Source organism: Lissotriton helveticus, chromosome 9, assembly GCF_964261635.1.
Source record: "Lissotriton helveticus chromosome 9, aLisHel1.1, whole genome shotgun sequence".
Classification (NCBI taxonomy): Eukaryota; Metazoa; Chordata; class Amphibia; order Caudata; family Salamandridae; genus Lissotriton; species Lissotriton helveticus.
In genome coordinates, this window is record NC_136070.1 from 68244152 (window position 1) to 68263977 (window position 19826).

General features: G+C 50.0%; 1 protein-coding gene across 3 annotated transcripts in view; it reads left to right on the forward strand.

The window, feature by feature from the left end:
* Window positions 1-19826, forward strand: part of SIPA1L1 (signal induced proliferation associated 1 like 1) — a 681304-nt gene that overhangs the window by 250772 nt on the left and 410706 nt on the right. The window lies entirely within an intron of this gene.

Here is a 19826-nt window from a genome sequence, read left to right on the forward strand (position 1 = left end):
CGAGTATAAGATCGTATGGAGGGTGTTATTCCCCATTAGCAAACGCTCCAGGGCATACGCCGGGTCTCCCCTGTCTCCATACCACCAGTCATTGAGTACCAGCAGCTGGGAGGCCTGATAGTAGGATAAGAGGTCTGACGTGGCTAAACCACCACAGTACGTAGACAGGAAGCATGTTCGCAGCGCTACCCTGGCCACCCCTCCAGCCCAGAGGAAGCGGCCCAGAACTGAGTTGACCTGTCGAAACCACCGGGGGTTAATTGGATGTGGGTAGATTTGCAGCTGATAGAGGAGGCGCGGAAGCGCAACCATTTTGAATATCGCCGACCTACCGAAAATGGTTAGGGGCATCCGCGACCATGTTTTCACATCCGTCTGGACCTTTTCCCATACTGGCACTATATTCCGTTCCCATGCAATATCCACTGATTCAGAGAGGAACACTCCTAGGTATTTTAACCCCCCGGCCGCCACCTGCAAGGCCGACGCCCAGGGACCTGCTGCAGCACCACCACCCAACACCCACAGAGTAGACTTGCGTGGGTTCAAATGAAGGCCCGATATCTCCCCAAAAATACGCATGATGTCCAAGACTCGGGGTCCCGACCTAGGGAGATCCGTAAGAAAGAATAGGACGTCATCTGCGTATAGCGCGATTCTATCAGTAAGGTTCCCACCCCACTCAAAGCCCCGCATCTGGGCGTCAATACGCACCCAAGAGGCCAGAGGCTCCATAGCTAGAGCAAAGAGGTATGGGGAGAGTGGACACCCTTGTCGGGTCCCCCGGCCAATTGGAAATGCTTTCGAGACCGCCCCGGAGACCCGCACCGAAGCAGTGACATCTGTATATAGTAATTTGACGTAGGAAACAAACACCGGGCCCAGATTGAGACGGGGCAGCAGTGCAAATAGATACGCCCAGCTAACTGAGTCGAACGCTCTGTCAATGTCCGCCAGCAGCAACGCTGCCCGTTCACCCGTGGCACCCATAGCATCAACCGCTGCCTGCGCCCGTCTGATGTTATGCCGCGTCGCCCTATGAGGCATGAAGCCGGCCTGGTCGGGGTGCACCAGATCCGTCACATACGGGAGCAGGCGGTTCGCCAACGCCTTGGCAAGTATTTTGGCCTCTATGTTGAGCAATGAGATCGGACGATAGGAGTTGTGACTGTCCGGAGGTCTGCCTGGTTTCTGAAAAACCACCACTTCTGCATGTCGCCAGTCAGGGGGCAGCCTACCTCGTGAGCGCGCCGCTTCCAACGCATTTCGGAAATGGGACCCTAGTTGGAGGTGGAATTTCTTATAAAATTAGCTCGGGAAGCCACTTGGCCCAGGTGCCTTCCCAGTGTTGAGCTGCCCCAGTGCGTCGCCCAGCTCCTCCGCCGTAAGGGGAAGATCCAGTGCTACCTTGGTCTCATCCGAGACCGCCCTCGGCGGTAAGTCGTCGATGAATTTGGCGACCTCCTCCGCAGTCAGACTATCCTGCGGTGTATATTGCACCTCGAAATAGTGGGCAAAGCTCGCCGCCAGCTCACCTGGGTCAGTAATCGCTGTCCCGTCTTCAGCAGTGAGGCCCGGCAGTGTAAGTGGCTGGAAGGTACGCTGACACAGCCTATGAAGCATCGTGCAGGACTTATCTCCCCATTGATATACTCTACTCCGCGTGGCCAGCCATGCCTGTTGAGCCTCGTCCAACAGCACCGACGCATAAGTCTGTTGTGCCTGCAGGAGCAATCTCACCGCTATTTCATTGCCCCCTCTCTGGCACCGCTGTTCCAAGGACTCCACAAGCGCGGCCGCCTCAGCAATGGTTTCTCGGTGTCGTCTGCGGGCTGCCGCACACCACGCAATGTCAATGCCCCGTATGGTGGGCTTCATTGCCTCCCAAACCACCACCGCGTCTGTCATTCACTAGGTTTTCTTCCCAATAGTGGGCAATCGCACCACGTAGATGCTGGACGTAGTCCTGCTGCTGGAGGTGCCACGAGGACATCCTCCACCTGAAAGGCTGTCGTTTTTTAAGCATATCAACTCTGACCCCCACTGGGGAGTGGTCAGATAGCCCTCTCGGCAAAATTTCGGCCTCCAGCACTCTGTTCAGGTACACACCGGGTACAAACACATAATCCAGCCTCGAGAAGGAGCCATGCACCGCGGAAACATACGTGTATTCTCGCACCTTAGGATGCATATGGCGCCACACATCCACCCAGCCCATCCCATCCACCATCGCATTCAATCGGTAAGCGGGAAGGGGGGGCAGTCACTATCGTCTCCCGCAGTCGCAGGTGATCCATGCTTACATCCATCACCTCGTTCCAATCACCTCCCACCACTGCCATGGACTCTGGAATATCGTCCCACACAGTAAACAGCCGCTCAGACAAGGACCACTGCATAGGGGGGGGGGGCGTATACACTGCCAAAGACCACCGGTTCGGTACCCACCATACCTTTGATAAAGATGTAACGACCCTGTGGATCCGCCCATTGTTTCTCGTGGACATAGGCCAACCTGCGGTGCACCAAGACGGCAACCCCCAAGACCCCCTGGCAAATCCGGCATGATACACTTGTTGGTAGCCAAACCGCTGTAAACTGAGCACTTTCGTCCCCATCATGTGCGTTTCTTGCAATAATAGCACATCCACAGCTTCCCTCTTCCCCCATCGCAAGATCGCTCCACTTTTAATCTTATCGAGCATCCCCCTGACATTCCAAGTAACTACGCGCATGGACTCACTAGGGAGCCTTGAGGACGCTTCAGCCATAATCAAAGGGTACCACCCAATCAGGCCCTTTACGCCACACCCACACACCTAGCAACAACACCAACATATCAGAAAGACTCATGTGTTGTCCCCCCCACCTACCCCACGTCCCCCCCACAGCAACAGACCCCCCACCCACTTTGACCCCACCCAACCCCAACTCTACCCCCCCTTCCTTCTCCATCTTCACCCCACTCCCCCCTCCCCTATACCTCATAGAACTCTGAAGTACCTGTCGCGGCATGGGCAGCCTCGGGCCCAAAACAGAGGACCCAAGACCAACCATGCCAATGGATCCCAACTCCCCGGAAAACAGTAGAAACATCCCCCCCCCCCCCCCCCCCCCAAGACAACTCCCACACTAGTAGGAGAATGGCAGCCCCTAATAAGCAGCCACCCGAACCCCACCCCACAATCCCACACATGTTCAATAAGTCATTCTCCATCAACAACAGAGGCCTTGGTCATGCATCCCAACTATAGAACCCGGCCATGCAGCTCTCATTAAGAGGAGCTTGTAACGGCAACTGAGAAGCAGAGTACTCCCAAGGCCTTCAATGATCCTTTCCAGATTGATCCGAGTCCACTGTCCTACTTTCTTGTGTCCCATTGACAGAAGCAGATCGCTTCCGTGATCTGGACCTCCGGTTCCTACTGCTCCTGGCTGTCTGGTCACCACGTTCCTGCGATGATCCTCTGGAAGAGCCGGAGTTTAGACCCGGTTGGGCATTCGGCCTGAGTCTCACAGTTTCGTCCGTCCATTTAAACACATCCTCCGGGGTGTCAAAGAAGAGCGTTCGCGATTGAAAAACCACCCGCAGCGGGCCGGATACAGCAGGGAATACTGGATTTTCAAGCCTCGCAGCTTTGCCTTGGCGGCTATGAAGGAATGGCGCTGTTGCTGCACAAGCCTAGTATAATCTGGAAAAATCATGATCTTTTGATTTTCAAACAAAATGGAATCCCTGGTCCTCGCTTCCTTCAAAATGGCGTCCCGATCATGATAATTCAAAAGTCTAGCTATCACTGCCCTGGGCCGCTCACCCTCCGGTGGCCTCTGTGTTAGGGCTCGATGGGCAAGCTCAATGACAAAACAGTTAGAAAGAACCCCGGGGGCAGCCAGCTCTCCAGCCACTGTGAGAGAAACTGTTCCATATTCCCCTTCTCACATCTCTCCGGAAAGCCAATAAAGCGGAGGTTATTTCTGCGTGCGCGCCCTTCTGCATCTTCCACGCGGAGTGCCAGGCCCCTCTGAATATTTTCCATTGCCGCCATTTTCTTTTTCGGGGAACCGACATCGTCCTCCACCACCGAAATTCTAGATTCCGCCTCTGTAATTCGTGCCACTGCGTTCCGTAAATCTTGACGCAACAAGGTGACATCTGCACCCACCGCACCAATTTTAGCATCGAGCATGTCTCTGGACTGGGTGATCGCTGCCATGAGCGCCGCATTATCCGGCCCCGCGCCATGTCCCCCTCCCGAGGGCCCGGGACCCCCACTGGGCCCTGTAAATTTATTGATGGTCCCCTGCTTGGAGGGACCCCCGCCTCCTCTGGTCATGGCTGCAGACCACTGATGGGCCGTGTAGGATAGTAACGGTGGTACCAACGCAGGCTCGTTACTTCGTCTGTAATGTCCAATAGAGGCCTAACCCAGCGTTCCTTCCACCACGGGGTACAGGCGCCCTCACACCAGTACTAGCGTATATCCCCGGCGAGGCCGTGGACTTGTGGCTGCTAGATCAGGCCCCGGGATGTTCACCTCTGTCACCGACGGCCCCGTGGTCCCGCAGCCGCGCGGACCACCCGCTTCGGACAGATCTGTCCCACGTCTCTGGGTGCCGCGGGCCCTATTTGCTTCAGCAGCCCGACCCCCAGAGCCCGCCACCAATAATTCCACCGTCTAGGTCCCAGGGGAGTCACTCACAGTTCGTTGTCCGCCGCAGGGCGGCGTCGGTAACGGGTCTGCCCGGCCACACTCCGGTCTGTCGCCTGTAGGAGTCCAGTAGTGGGAGCCCAGTCTCCCGGTCCGGGCCGCACCCCAGGGGTCTCAGCCTTCCAGGCTCTGCCGTATTCCGACTGGGGTCAAGAGCCGACGTCGATCTCGATGGGCGGGGACCACGAAACTCGAGGCCCCGGCTGCACTGGATCCCTTAGGCCGCTTCTTCTTTCTGGGCACGTTCTCTGCTCCAGGCACCTCTGCCCCCACCGGTGAGGCAACGGGGGGAGCGCCTATCACCCTTTAGCCTCCAGGGTAATTTAGGACCAGGGAGATCGGCGGGTCGGCCGGCCCTCTTAGAAGCCCTCCGGCCGGGAGGCGCCAAAATCGAGGCCCCGGCTTCGCCGCCCCGCTCTAGGCCTCACGTCTCTCCCGGCGACCCAGCCGCATCAAATAGTCCAGGAGCCACGCTGTGCATACCGGAGGACTCCCGATACCTTCAGCAACACTTGCCCCACAAGTGGTTTGTAGTTTGGGTTCGGGGACCAGGATAATCGGCCGGATTAATATCGGGCCGGCGGGAGCTCTAGCAAGCTGCAACCGCCATAGTCGCCCGCTAAGCCACGCCCCCCCAGCCAAGTCTTTTTAAATCGCTCTATCTCTGTTTCTCTCCTGAGGGCACCTCTTTTTATAACGTCCCGCCTTTTATCGCTCCTCTAGCCTCCTCTTTTTAAATCGCTTTGCTCTTTCCTTTTCCTCGTGCCATCTCTTTGTACACCACTCTCCCCTTTCTCTCTCCCTGGGGCACCTCTTATGTCGCGTGCTGCTGCTTTTTCCCAGGTGTGCTACTTACACACTGCTGCTCCAGGGCCTTTTCAATACACACCTCTTGTTCCATGCTGTACCCTTTCTCTAGTCTAGGCAGACGCCCCCCACAGTCTAATGCTGCTCTGGGCTCTTTCTATGCAGGGCACCTGGGCTGTTGTGCAGTGACGTACCTACGTGTTGCTTCAGGGTCCCCCCTCTTGTGCTGGTACTTCTTTAATAGTGGCACCTGTACTTCAGCGGGAACCTCCTGCTGAATTTCGATCGCATATTTCTATTTTCTTCCTCTCGTTGTCTAGTTCTGACCTAGTTTCCTCGTGCAGAGAGGAACCCCGTTTAACGAGGACCCCTCTTGTTGCTCAGACAGCTCTACTCTTATTTTTTTTGAAAGGCACACGGACACCACCACTGCCATACATACACGGACACCACCACTGCCATGCACACACAGACACCACCACTGCCGTGCAGACACGGACACCACCACTGCCGTGCAGACACGGACACCACCACTGCCGTGCAGGTACAGACACCACCACTGCCGTGCAGACACGGACACCACCACTGCCGTGCAGACACGGACACCACCACTGCCGTGCAGACACGGACACCACCACTGCCGTGCAGACACGGACACCACCACTGCCGTGCAGACACGGACACCACCACTGCCGTGCAGACACGGACACCACCACTGCCGTGCAGACACGGACACCACCACTGCCATGCACACACAGACACCACCACTGCCATGCACACCACCACTGCCGTGCACACACGGACACCACCTCATTATGCAGGAGCTGCGCCTCTCGCCCCGTTATGATGTCTCGGGGGCGTAAAAGAAAAATGTTATTACATCACAACACCTCGCAAGTTGTGTTTTTTGAATTATTTTTTATCCTTTTTACGGTTTGTGGCATATTGAATTTTACATTGTCTGTTATTTTATTAACCTATGTCCTGTCCCCCCCCCCCCCCCCCCACACTTCAAATAAGGCATACAATCTACAACATATCACTCTGCACTGCTACAAGTTAAACACTTGTGGTCATTGACTGTCTGTTGACTTCCATTACAAAGGCATAGCGAACAACGCCTATATTTATTCAGCACAGCAAAACTAGCACTCTATATTACTGGCAACTTGGCTTGGCATAAGCAACAGCTAACCATTCACAAACAATGTTTATATACCAATTGCAAATAAAAAAAAAGTTAATGCAAAGCATTGTCATTTACAATGCCAGTAACTCAAACTTTAATGCTGCGAGACCTATTGCATTGCAAATGCTTGTTTTTCTTCTCTTCTCTTTTTACAATTGATTCTTCATCGGTTTTAGTGTTTTTATTATCTATGATCTGCATTTCCAGGATTCGTTTTAGCGGATGCAGTACATCAAATTAGTAGCAGTTAATGATGGTTACTGTAGTAAGCAAGTTTTGTGGATATTTTATAGGAAACGTTTTGTAACAATTTTTGTTAATTGATGCAATAAAAATTTCATTCATTCATGCCAAAAAAAGACTGTTCATGCTTGGTTTGGTTCAATGAAAAACAACCTGATTCATGTAGACATGTAATATTAAAGTTAGTATGATTGTGATTTTCCATGGGAGGAAGGTGAGACTTTCTACTTATTCATGGAAGCAAGCTTCCTGTCTGTTAGCTTCATGACACATATCGTTTACTCTTTCTTATGTTCGTCCTCTAGGGGACTTCTGCATGATTAGAAGAGGATGCATTGCATCTCCTCTGAGATGTTTTAACCTTTTAACTGAGGGAGGTGAGAGAGCGATTGGAAGGGGGGCCAAAGAGAAGGGTGTTGTGAAAAATGCACTCTTTGTTTAAATTATCATGTCACTCTGTTGCAACTTCGCAACTCGTGTCTTCGGGTTGGCCATCTTGCCAGATTAAAAGGTGTATTACTTTTTTTGAGTATAACAGTGTATCCAAGCTGCATATTTGCCTTTATTCCTAACCAGCTATGGGTTCAAGAAAGGTAGTTTATTGGGTTTGAGCCAGTGTTGCCGTAACTTTCTCCAGAAACCTAGTAACCTACCACCTAAAAGTGAGCTACTTTGCAAACTAGTTGGCATTGTGGAAACTGAAAATATCTCAGGTCACTGTGGGTTCCATTTAATCATGGTTTCCGAGCTCCAGTTCTGGTACTGGAGTTCCAGAAAACAGTGTGTTGGGAGGGGGGGGTTTATTAGAAGTGTCACCAATCTGGTTCTTGATTGCTCTAGTTGCCCACTGACCGATAGTTACTGCATAGTTAGCACATACTTGTTTTTGCAGTCCTTAAAGGCCTTTATGGCAGTTTCATCTGGCTATGGTCTTCTGACCTTGCCAGGAGCATCCATTATTATGCTTGACACCTACAGGGGACGGTGGAACCCCGAATTAGTGACTTTCCTGGTTAATAACAGGTGGATGATAGTTTAAAATGGAAGTTCTCTATAATAAGCATTGGTGTTTATGCAGCAGTTGGTGGGTCGGGCATGTAGTCCTCTTGAAATATTACTTTCTTGAGGAAAGTGTTGAACGGTGTAAGGGACAGCTCTATGAAGGGATTTCATGAAGGATGATTGTCTGCTTTTTTTGTCCTCATACCACCATTGCAATGCAAATAACAGCCTGCCGTCCGATCTATGCCTCCCCAGGCTTTTGAAATATTTCAATAGCCCTGCGCTCGTGCCCATCCAGTACCCCGGTTGCACGATCCACGCAGGTGTAATCATAGGACGAATGGGACCAAGTACTTTTAGTCCCGTTCCAGTTCTGGAAAGCCTCCCAGATTTTAGAATGAGTATTGATCTCCAAATCGACATCCAGTTTACATGTTCTTCTTACTGCTTGTAGCCAATCTATCCCATGGGGTGGCACAGCTTCAACCCATTTTTTACAGATTTCACGCCTTGCGAGAAGTACTAAATAAAGGAGCAGGGCCTGTTTATTGCCAGTAAGGAGCCCACTTAGCTTATCTTCAACCCCCAGCATTAATAACCGAATATTTATTTTGACGTTAGTACCTAGGATTTCATTAATAGTCTTTCCTACCACAGACCAGTATTCCTCTAGCTGAGGGCACTCGAAAAACACATATGCCTATCATTAGCCCTTATTACGCCACATCTGTGACATTTCGGGTGGGCTTATATAACAAACTTTGCACATTTGCGTGCTGTCCAATAAAGCCTGTTTGCAGTAAAAAATTGAGTCATTTTCAAATTCGATGGTTTAACTGTTTTATATAGTAATTTAAAAGAAAGGTGCCATAGTTTTCCTGGTTCTGGAGTCTGCGTCACTTCATCCCATAACTCATAGAGGGCTTTAAGTTTTTTCTCCTCAAAGGTCAATAATGTCTGGTACCATCTACTTACTTCCTTCTTCACTATCGTTTCATTCTGTAATTTTTGTTCAAATTCCCGCACCCCTTCAGCTTTATGCCTATTTGCTTCCCACAAGACTTCACCTGGAGAAATTTAAACCTAGAAAGAGACCCCTCTGTTTTTGACCATAGTATTTCCCATGGCACCACTTAGTTCATCACTATCCGCTACCCCAAACCTCTATTCCTGCCCTTATAAGTGGAACACTCAATTGGTCCTGCAAGCATTCTGGCGTGCCGGGTGAGTCCCAAATTGGAGCCCCTCCTGAGTAGTAGCCGATTCCTAGTATATTCCTAATTCTTACCCCACAGAATTAGTGCTGCCTTCAACGTCTTTAGCTTTACTTTTTTAAAGAATTTCTTTGCACCAAATTTAAACAGAAACCCTTTCCCACCCCACTCTTTAATCATCTCCTCAAGCAGCCTGCCCCACACCCTGTGCCCTGGTGTACATAATAAAATCCTACAATTTTTAAACTGGAATGTCATTTTTTCCAGGACATACGCGTCCCCTTGTCTGCCCAAACAAAACTGTCCAATTTGCCCTGTATTTTATCGATTAGGCTGCTCGGGAAGGTGAGAGGTATGCAATTAAAAAGAAATGTAAGCTTTGGCAAGATCACCATTTTTATCAGGTTAACCTTCCCATATACTGTTATAGGAAGATTTTTCCACCTAGTTAATATTTTCTCGGTCTCCTTTCTGATTCTCTCAAGGTTATGTTGTGGGACATCCTGCAATGGTTGTGGCTTAAAGGAAATTGAGAATGTTCGTTGAACTGCCACTGAGAAGGGGTAAAGGCTAAGGATTTGAGGATGGTTTCAACAGGGTGAGGGCGGTGTCCAGATGGATGTCTGCTTGTTACTGTTTCTATGAGTTATGTTCTAGGGCATGTCTTTTGAAGGTGAGACCTAAGAGTGAATTCTGGCAGGACATTGACCCGTTTTTTGAATCCCTCATAAAGAACATTGGTTTTGTTGGGGTAGTTATTGATAACCATTTCACCAAGAGCCTGCATGCTCAGCTGCACAGTTTAAGTTTCGAAAGAATGTCAGGATGTTTGGTACTTGGCCTTTTTTTTTCTCATCTCTGAATGATGCTCAGATCTGTTTTTTAGGTCTCGCCTGGCGTTAGCAGCGCACATGCCTTGCTCTCGCCGTGCGAGGGCCTCTTGGAATCAATACAGTTTCCGAAGTGTGCTTTGAGCTCTGCCCGTTATTCTGGTTGGTTTGCGTCATAACGTATGCTTAACGGAGTGTGATAATTGTAAGAGAGGATTTTTAGCCCCTCCTGGTCACCACCCTGTCCACTTTTAGCCCCACCCACAGGGACTGGATGGTTTACTGGTGTAGTTACAGAGTTTTTTAAAAGCCTGGAAGCACTCTCTTTTTTCATTGTCATCGCGGGCAGCTTCAATTGCACAAGCGCTTTCCGCTTCGGCCGCGCTTGTAACATTGTGACTGGTTTAAACAGCTTGATGTGCCCGCTGGGGGTCTTGCACCACACCGGGTCGTCCACTTTAACCCCAGCCGAGGCGGTGGAGCCCGGGGTCGGAGATTACTGCACCTTACCTTTGAACTTGCAGGCATCAGGCTAGATTCGTAAGATTTTTCGTAGCAGTACCCCTGCATACTGGTCGACTCTGCTTGTTAGGTGTCGGCGATTGCCATAGTCGGCGCCGCATTTGTCATAGCATATTTGCCATCGTCGGCGTCTCGTTTGCCGTCGTGTTTTTCGGCGTCTTTTGTCACCGTGTTTGTCATCGGCGTCGCAGTGTTTGTTATATTTGCGCTACTCTTGAACGCTGAAGTCAGATCTTTTCTTTCCGTGCCAGCCAGCGCAGATTCTTGACTTTTTGCCGACTCCTTTTGGTGTGCTAAGGATGTCTAACAAGAAGACCTAATGGTTGAAGCCGTGCGGCACCTGTCATCGCACCATGTCAGTCACAGACCTCTGCTTAATGTGCCTCTGGTGCCTTAAGCGCGACCACAACACAGTCGTGCTCCAATTGCCGGGCCATGGTGCCAAAAGCTTTGAGTGAGCGGTCTCTAAAGCTAATCGCGGCATGCGTCCGGCGCCTAGGAGGTCGCTCCGTCTATCTCGGCAGAGAGGGAGGCCTGAGCACTGTTCCAGAGAATCTTAAGTCCTCCTCTTCTAAGTCATCAGGTAAGAGGTGTCACAAGATGCTTTGACTTAGCCACGCTCATCGCGTGACGATACGGAACCTCTGTGCTCAAGTCCTCGCTCCACAGAGCGGGTGCCTGGGTCAGCTCCGCGTTTTGCTCCCTTCCCAGAGCTGGGAGTGATCCCCGCCCAGTTGAAGGAGTTCTATGATGCCATGTGTGCCATATTTGGGTTGCCTGACCCAGGCGGTGCACCTTCGGACCATGCAGGCTTTGATGATGGAGTTCCCAGGGATCTGCGCCTTCAGCTCTGGTGCCACGCCCTCCTACTGGATCCAGTACTGTGTCCGGACTGGCTCTAGTCACAGCCCCAGAATGACCTTCCCCGGCTCTGCGTCTGTGCCGATGTCCTCTGCGTCTGAGGCGCCTCCCCAATCCTCATGTCTGATGACACGGAACCGGTCAGGCATCCAACGGCCCGACTGAGCCGTACAGCTCAATGCTGTTTTACCTGCCCTATTCTGAATGGTTTGGTATGGATGAGTAGGACTGGGAGGTGGAGCAGGATGCCTTTGAAATCTCGCAAACCCAGGACATTGACTGGTATGAGGAACTGGGTGATATCAGTGGCCTTGACACCTCCTCAGATTCTGGCATGCTGTCTCCCCCTAACCTGGCTATGGAGGAGGGGGCATCATTCGTTATGGTGGTGCTTAGGGCCGCGGAGGTCTTGGACCCGAAGCTCCCTACGGTGGCAGTAAAGACTAATGTCTTGACAGAGGTCCTACCGCCTGGTGTCTCCAGCTAGGAACCCTTGCTGCCTTTTAATGAGGCCTTGACTTACGTTTTTCTGGGCACCTGGTCAAAGACCAGCACAGGGGCTCAGTGAATAGAACGATTGCCAGTCTCCATGCACTGGTGGACCCAGCTTTCCTCACTGCCCAATCCACCCCAAAAGATAAGTGGTTCAAGCTTCCACTGGTGTGTTCCATTCCCGAAATCCCGGATACGGAATCCAAGAGACTGGAAAGCTTTGGTAAGAAATGTTTTTCTTCCCCCACCCTAGCATTGCGGTCGGTGAACAATGCATGCCTTTGGGGCCGTTATTCCTATTTTATATGAGACACGATTGCGCAAGTAGTGCCCAGAGTTTCGGAGGAGTACTTGATTCTACTCTCCCAGGCCATTTCAGACAAGAGATGCAGCGAAGTTCGCCATCCGATGTGGCTTGGACATGACCGACTCGCTGGGCATAGCGATTTCCATGATGGTAACCGTACGTGGCCTGGCCTGGCTGAGGATGTCTGTTTTTTTGGGCGATGTCCAAGCTAATGTAAAGGACATGCCCTCTGGTGGCTCCTCTCTCTTCGGAGACAAAGCAGATGCCTCCCTTGAGTGTTTCAAAGAATTGCGGGCTACAGCCAAGTCCTTGGGCCTTACCACCCCATCCCTGCCGGTCTTCTTTTTTCTCCTTTTGTGGCTATGGAATGGGATACCCACCACGCCAATCCTATTCTTGCCAGGGGGCCGCAAGTTCAGCATCCTCTGCTGGGCCGTGGACGCTGTTCACCCGACCCAGTAGGTCGGGAGGCCAGAAGTTGGGCCAAGCCACGATTGGCTCCTCCAACATTAAACCCTCCTAGTCCGATCCCAGAGGATCATTCACGCCCAGTTGGTGGCAGAATACGCCATCACCACCACTTGCAAAACATCACCTTGGACAGATGGGTGTTGAAAATAGTCCGAAGGGGCTTCTCCCTTACCTCCAAGACTACCCCTCCATCCATGCCTCCAGTGTACGATCGACTGATGGAGGATCACCTTGCCTTACTCCGCGAGTAAGTAAAGTTTCTCTTGGCCAAAGAAGCTATAGAGAGGTTTCCTGGTTCAAACGTAGGCTGTGGTTGTTATTCCTGCTATTTCCTGGTCCCACCGAAGGACTGAGGCCTTTGACTTATTATCGACCTCAGAGCCCTCAACTACTTTCTCAAAAAGGAGAAGTACAAGATGCACACCCTAGCTCGGGTCCGGTCTGCCCTGACCCGGGAGACTGGATGGTAGCGCTGGACTTGAGGGATGCCTATTTTAATATCCCCTCCCTGCCTGTCTATCGTCGATACCTGCGGTTTACAGTGGGCCATGAGCATTTTCAGTTTGCTGTGCTCCACTTCGGCCTCACGAGTGCCCCTCGGGTGTTCACAAAGGTGATGGTGGTCGCAGCCCATCTGCGGAGATTAGGGGGTTTCAGTCTTCCCCTATCTCCTTCCCCACAACTCGTTGTTTAAGGCTGTGCTCGTCCCAAGCAGTTGTCTCCCAACTCGAGACTACGGTGAACCTCCTGCATTCGCTTGGGTTCACTAACAAGGTGCCGAAGTCACACCTGACTCACTCTAGTACACTCCTTTTCATTGGAGCAGTGCTGGACACGGAGCAGATTACGGCATATCCTCCCGAATGACAAGTCCAGGATATTCAGCCTATGATACCGATGTTTCAGCCTCTATCCTGGATTTCGGTGTGAATGACTCTGAGGCTGTTGGGCCTCATGGCCTCCTGTATCCTACTGGTGGACCATGCACGGTGGCGCCTGCGGGCTCTGCAGTGGGACTTGAAGTTCCAATGGGAACAGCATTGAGGAAACTCACCGACCTTGTTCGGCTATTAGAGGGCACTCCAAAAGACCTGTAGGGGTGGCTGACAAATTGCGAATGAGTCACAGGCAGACCCCTCTCCCTTCCCCACCCAGATCGCACAGTAGTGACTGATGTGTCATCTCTGGGATGAGGCGGCCATGATGGGGCGGTGGAGATCAGAGGACTCTGGTCTCCGGCAGAAGCCAGGCTCCATATCAACCTATTGGAGCTTTGTGGCACTGAAAACCATTTTTACCATTCGTCAAGGGAAGGCTACTTCAGGTGTTCACGGATAACACTACATCAATGTCGTACTGCAACAAACAGGACGGACTGGGGTAAGTGCCGCCTTTGACACCGTGAACAATAACATCCTAATCTCCTGCTTAATAAATCTGGGAGTGACAGGAAATGCTATCACGTGGCTAAGATCCTTTCTGAAAGATCGCACATTTCAGGTAGTGGAGGGGGCCACTCACTCTATAATCTGGCCCCTCAATCAGGGTGTGCCCCAGGGCTCCTCCCTGAGCTCAACATTATTTAATGTATACATGGAACCCCTGGCAGGAATTGTGCACCCATTTGGGTTTGAAATCATAACTTACGCCGACGACACACAACTGGTGGTATCCCTGAATCACCCAGACAGCACTCCTCACTATCTGAGCGGCTGCCTAGAATCGATAACAAAATGGATGGCCTTGTCCCACCTGAAGCTAAATGGGGACAAAACAGAGATAATGTTTCTGGGGAACACAACAGTACCAAGACCTACCATCGACTGGCCGATCTGCATGGGCACCCCACCAGAACCAAAAGATCGGATTAAAAGCCTAGGTGTATGGTTAGATGACACCCTAAGCTTCAATCAACAGGCCACAATTCTCTCGGCCACATGCTTTGGCCTGCTGAGGATGCTAAGGAAAGTCCTGCCCCTCCTCCCTGTCCAAGCCCGGAGTATAATGGTCCAGGCCGTTGTTCTGTCCCGTCTTGATTATGGGAATGCCCTCTACTTGGGCGCACTGTCCAGTACAATAAAAAGACTACAAGTAACTCCGAATGCGGCAGCCCGCCTTCTTCTTGGACTCCCTCGAAGACATTCAGGAGCCACTGCCTTGAGGAATCTACACTGGCTGCCCATCCAAGCCAGAGTAAAATTCAAGGCGATGTGCATAATGCACAAGGCCATGTGGAAGAAAGCCCCCGCAATGATCTGCTACCTAGCCACCCCCTACCATCCGCCGAGATCACTACGCTCAAGCACAGCTTTTCTGGCCACTACTAAGAAAATCAAACGGGCTAAATGGGGTGGACGCTCCTTTTCACAGAATGCGGCCTCAGTCTGGAATTCCCTGCCACCCACACTGCGCAGCGAACCTAACCTACAAAAGTTTAGGAAAAGCCTGAAAACACTTCTTTTCCATTAAAGTCAGATAGCAGCCTCCCAAACCTACCGTCCCACATCGCTACGAGGCCTCCGGGTAGTAACGCGCTTTACAAAACCCAATTTCATTTAATTTCATTTCAATGGACTCTGTCAACAGGGCATTTCCGCTGTGGTTCAACATCTGGCTTGTTCTCTGAACGCCAGAGTAGACTAACTTAGCCGAAGGTGCCTTGCGGATCACGAGTGGCGTCTCCATCTGAAGGTGGTACAAGGTCTCTTACATTGGTGGGGAAGAGGCTTGGTTAGATCTGTTAGGCTCTGAAGAAAATGCGCAATGTCAGCAGTTTTGCACGTTGGAGTTTCCAAGGTGGCTCTCGCTCGACAACACTTCATCAGGAGTGGAGTTCAGGTTTCTTGTACCTTTCTGCCCATACCACTCCTACACAGAGTGCCCAAGAAGAGCAGGAGCGACCGGGCACAAGTTATTTTGTGGCTCCGGATTGGGCACAGAGAGTTTGGTATCCCGAGCTTCTGGCTATGAGCATAGATCTCTGTTCAGGCTGCCCCATTGGGAGGATCTTCTGTCCCAGCAACAGAGGGTCCTCCACCCGAACCGGTCTTCTCTCCGCTTCCTTATGTGGAGATTGAGCAGTGACAATTGACATCTTTTGACCTTCCTCCGAAGTGTGCGAACTTATTCTGTCAGCCAGGCATCCATCCACGAAATCGGCATACGCCTGCAGATGGAACAAATGTTGTAAATATTGTACAGAATGGTCTATTGACCCCTTAGCTGCTTTTCTGGCAGATATTCTCTTGTCTATCCTTTCCTTGGCCCAGCAAGGCTCTGCTCTGGGCACTTTGTATGGCTACCTTTCGCCCCTCTCAGCTTTTCTTTGGCTGCCAGATCAGCCTATTAGTTTTAAGTCCCCTCTGGTGCAGAGGTTTTTGAAGGGGTTACCAAACTTGTCTCCCCTTTCTCCTTTTCTTATGCCACAATGGGACCTTAATTTGGTCCTTACTTTTTTGATATTCGAATAGTTTGAGCCGCTGCACAACTGCTACTCCGGTTGCTCACTATCAAAACAGCTGTTTTGGTGGCAATTACCTCTGCCAGGAGGGAGAGCCAACTGTAGGCACTGTCATCACAGCTTCCTTACCGGACAGGCTTTCCGTACAAGGTAGGATTAAGAACTAGGACATACTTTTTGCCCAAGGTTGTAACTCCCTACCATCCGTTACTCTACCGACTTTCTAAGCACCTCTGCACCCTTCCAGAAGAGGAGCGTCTCCACCTTCTGGATGCAAAAAGAGCATTCTCGTTCTACCTTAATCGCACTAAAGAGTTCCAGGTGGACGACCAACTCTTTATAGGGTACGTGGGACCAAGAGGGGTGTACTGTTCAAAAGAGGACCATCTCTCGTTGGGTTAGCCCCTGTGTAAATATCTGTTACGCCTTGGCAAAGAAGCAGCCTCCCGAAGGCCTTGGGGCCCATTCCACCAGAGCAAAGGCAGCCACCACAGCCCTCCAGCGTGGGGTTTCAATTGCTGATATCTGCCAAGCGGCCACGTTGGTATCTCTGCACACGTTTGCCAGACGCTATTGCCTGGATTCTCAGTTACCCTCTAGTCTGCAGGGTTTTCTGGTCTAAAACGTTTCCACAGTCCCACCTCCTTTGAAGGTATTGCTTGGGAATTTGTTCAAAGGTAATAAATCTGTGGCTAGATGTCTATCAGATAGACAAGTTACTTGCCTTCGGTAGCCTTAACTGATTTAGCCGCAGATTCCTTACCAACCCATCCATCCTCTCTTCACTGCGGAACTGTTTTTGGTGTCAGGGCTGTTCCCGGTCCCTAGCTTTTCTTTTTTAACACACCGGGGTCAGTCACTCATGGCTCTGTGCTTCTGGCATGGAAAGTCGTGAATATTACTTGCGGTTATTTTGATGACGAACATGGCACCACTGACGTCACGCGGTGTCGACCGACGCCACCTACTGCAGCGCAGGGATACTTCTATGAAAAATATTCCGGATTCTATCTGACAACTGGAAGTTCAGAGGTAAGGAGTCTGGGGCTAGATCATGTCTACCAGGTAAGGCGTTACTGAAGGTAAATAACGTGTCCTTCTTGCCCTCTGGCATAGTGTAACTAAATAAGGTCTTCTAGTGGTAGTGACAGCCAAAACTTTGTATGCTAGGTCACTTAGCCCATCCTGAAGCATTGCCTGAAGAGGAGAGAAAATGAGTACCTGAATGAGAATAAAATAGAATTTATAATAGATAGAATGCAATAAATAGTGAATGCATTGCATTGATATGCTATATTTGAATATCGAACTATCAAATGTATTATTCTGAATGGTTTACAACTGGTATGCTTTTAGTCTCAATGATATGAAATGTTAGATATGTAATGTCATTAAAATAATATTGGCTGTCGTGATAATTTGTTAACCATGATGAATTGTGCACACACCTTTTTATAAATTTTTAGATACTGGTGACCACTTCCATTTCCTGGCTCCTTTCCTTATATTAGGGCAATGATTTAGTCCTAAGAAACAGAATAACAATGGTGGTATCAATTTGCTTTTGTAAAACTCCCAAACATGTATACCAGTGCAAAACAAGAACTCGCATATTCAGTGGGAAATAAAGAGGACTTTCGCTAGGAGAACAGGTTTCCTGTGAATCATTAGACCATTTGCCATGGTTAGCGAGATACTAGCTAGTGCATCCTGCAAATTAGTCTGCCACCGTGAACGGTCTCTTTACATAGCATTGTAAGATGGGTACTAAGTCACCTTAAGCTTTTGATAGGGAAACTGCACATGCACACCTACAGACCAGCAGAGAATAGTAGTGCTGTTTATGGGATGAACAAAATCCTGCCAAGCACATGAAGTGGACTCTATATTGAGATCACGAAGGGAAAACTCAGGGCCAGCCAGAAAGTCTAGAAGGGCTTGACAATGTAGCTTTGGTCACAGAATGAGGATTCTTGGTTTCATTTAAAAAACAAGAACTTGCATAATCAATGTAGAACGCGAAACATAGACTCGTAAATCCAAGCTGCCAAAATATTTCTGTACGAACATTTTGACATGTACCTTGTACCACTATCCAGCATTTGCCCTAAAATATGCTGGGAGTGAGTGATCTTTTTTCCTCGGTCTCACTTTCCCTCCGGTCTGTGTGTCTTAAAGACCGGGTTTATTCTACATGTGCATTCTTTTGTAATCTCAGTTTGCAGTCCTTCCTCCTGGGATGGTATGACTTCGGTATCTGATTCTTAAGTAAGGAACCTACGGTTATATGTTTTTATCAGATGAACAAGTTACTTACTTTCAGTTACGCTGTATCTGGAAGAGACCGGATCTAGCAGCAGATTCCTTACGCCCCTCCCATCATCCCGCACTGCAAAATGTTTTCTCTCCTTCTCCTCATTGCAAATATCCTTGTTGTGTTGCAGGTCCTATCCTTATTGAGAACTGGATATTCTTCCTTCTGAGTATGTTGTATTGTTGGAAATTATGTCTATCTTGTTGGAGGATTACGGGGACATTTCTGTTTCTACCCTGAGACCTTTTCGGCCTCCTGCATTAGGTGGCTGTTTACCGCTGAAATTTGGCTTCAATAGGTATATATGTCACATGATGTAGGTGATTTTGGCACACTGTTCCAATAGGCAGTTTCTCCATGTGGCTTCATGTTTTGAACACGGACAATATTCATGGAAGAAACTGACGTCAGTGCAGGAGTTATATGGACTCTGCTGATGTCGTATCCGGGGGACAACCTCGCTGCAGAGTCGCTTGGGACCCTCGCGGCGCGCAGACGTACTGTGGGGAAAAGTTTCTAGATCGAGTCTGGCACCTGGGGAAGCTTCTTAAGTAAGTAATCTGCAGCTAGATCCTGTCTCTACAAGATACAGCATTACTGAAGATAAGTAACTCGTTCTTTAGGTTTTGACTGCTAACAGCGCTTGCGCGGTCTGCGAGGGGTATTGTTTATTATAAAGGACTTGGAACCTACCCATTGCTTATCATTTGTTGGCATCATAGTTGTTCTTTTTTTCTGTCTCCTAATCGGCCAGAACGGTCCGGGCATCACTTCCTTTTTCCTTCTGTGAAGCATGGACCAAGCTCAAACTGATTCATGTTAATTAGTATTGTCCGCTGCTCGCTCTGTGATCATTGATAATATATTGTATTTATATAGCAAGAGGCTATATATGCAATTCAGTGGCAACTCATGAAATTTTCCATGCCACTCTGCTTAGGGCCCATCCTCTCATTGCCCCTCCATGCCACACTACTCAGTACCATGCCACTCCGTGCAGTGCCACTCCACATAAAACCACTCGATGCTACTCCATTCAGTGCTATTCCGGCTGGCGACGCGCCCCTCTGGCTGGCGACGCGCCCCTCTGGCTGGCGACGCGCCCCTCTGGCTGGCGACGCGTCCACTCCATGACAAAAAAAGCCAATAGATATCACGTAGGCAAGACATGTTGGCTTTGCTATGCCTGTTCTGCAGGCTGTTGCTTCTGGATGCCCCGGGTGTGAGGTAGTTGTGAATGACAGGAGTTCCAGCCAATAATGTGGCTGTCGTTTGTTAAGCACTACCTTGAATTCAGGCAAATTGTAATTAATATTTCCAAACTGGGTTAAACAGACCGACTGTAAATGTGGCAGTGGAGTATAAAAGCATGTGGCAGATTTGCTAATTATGCTGCTAGGCAAAT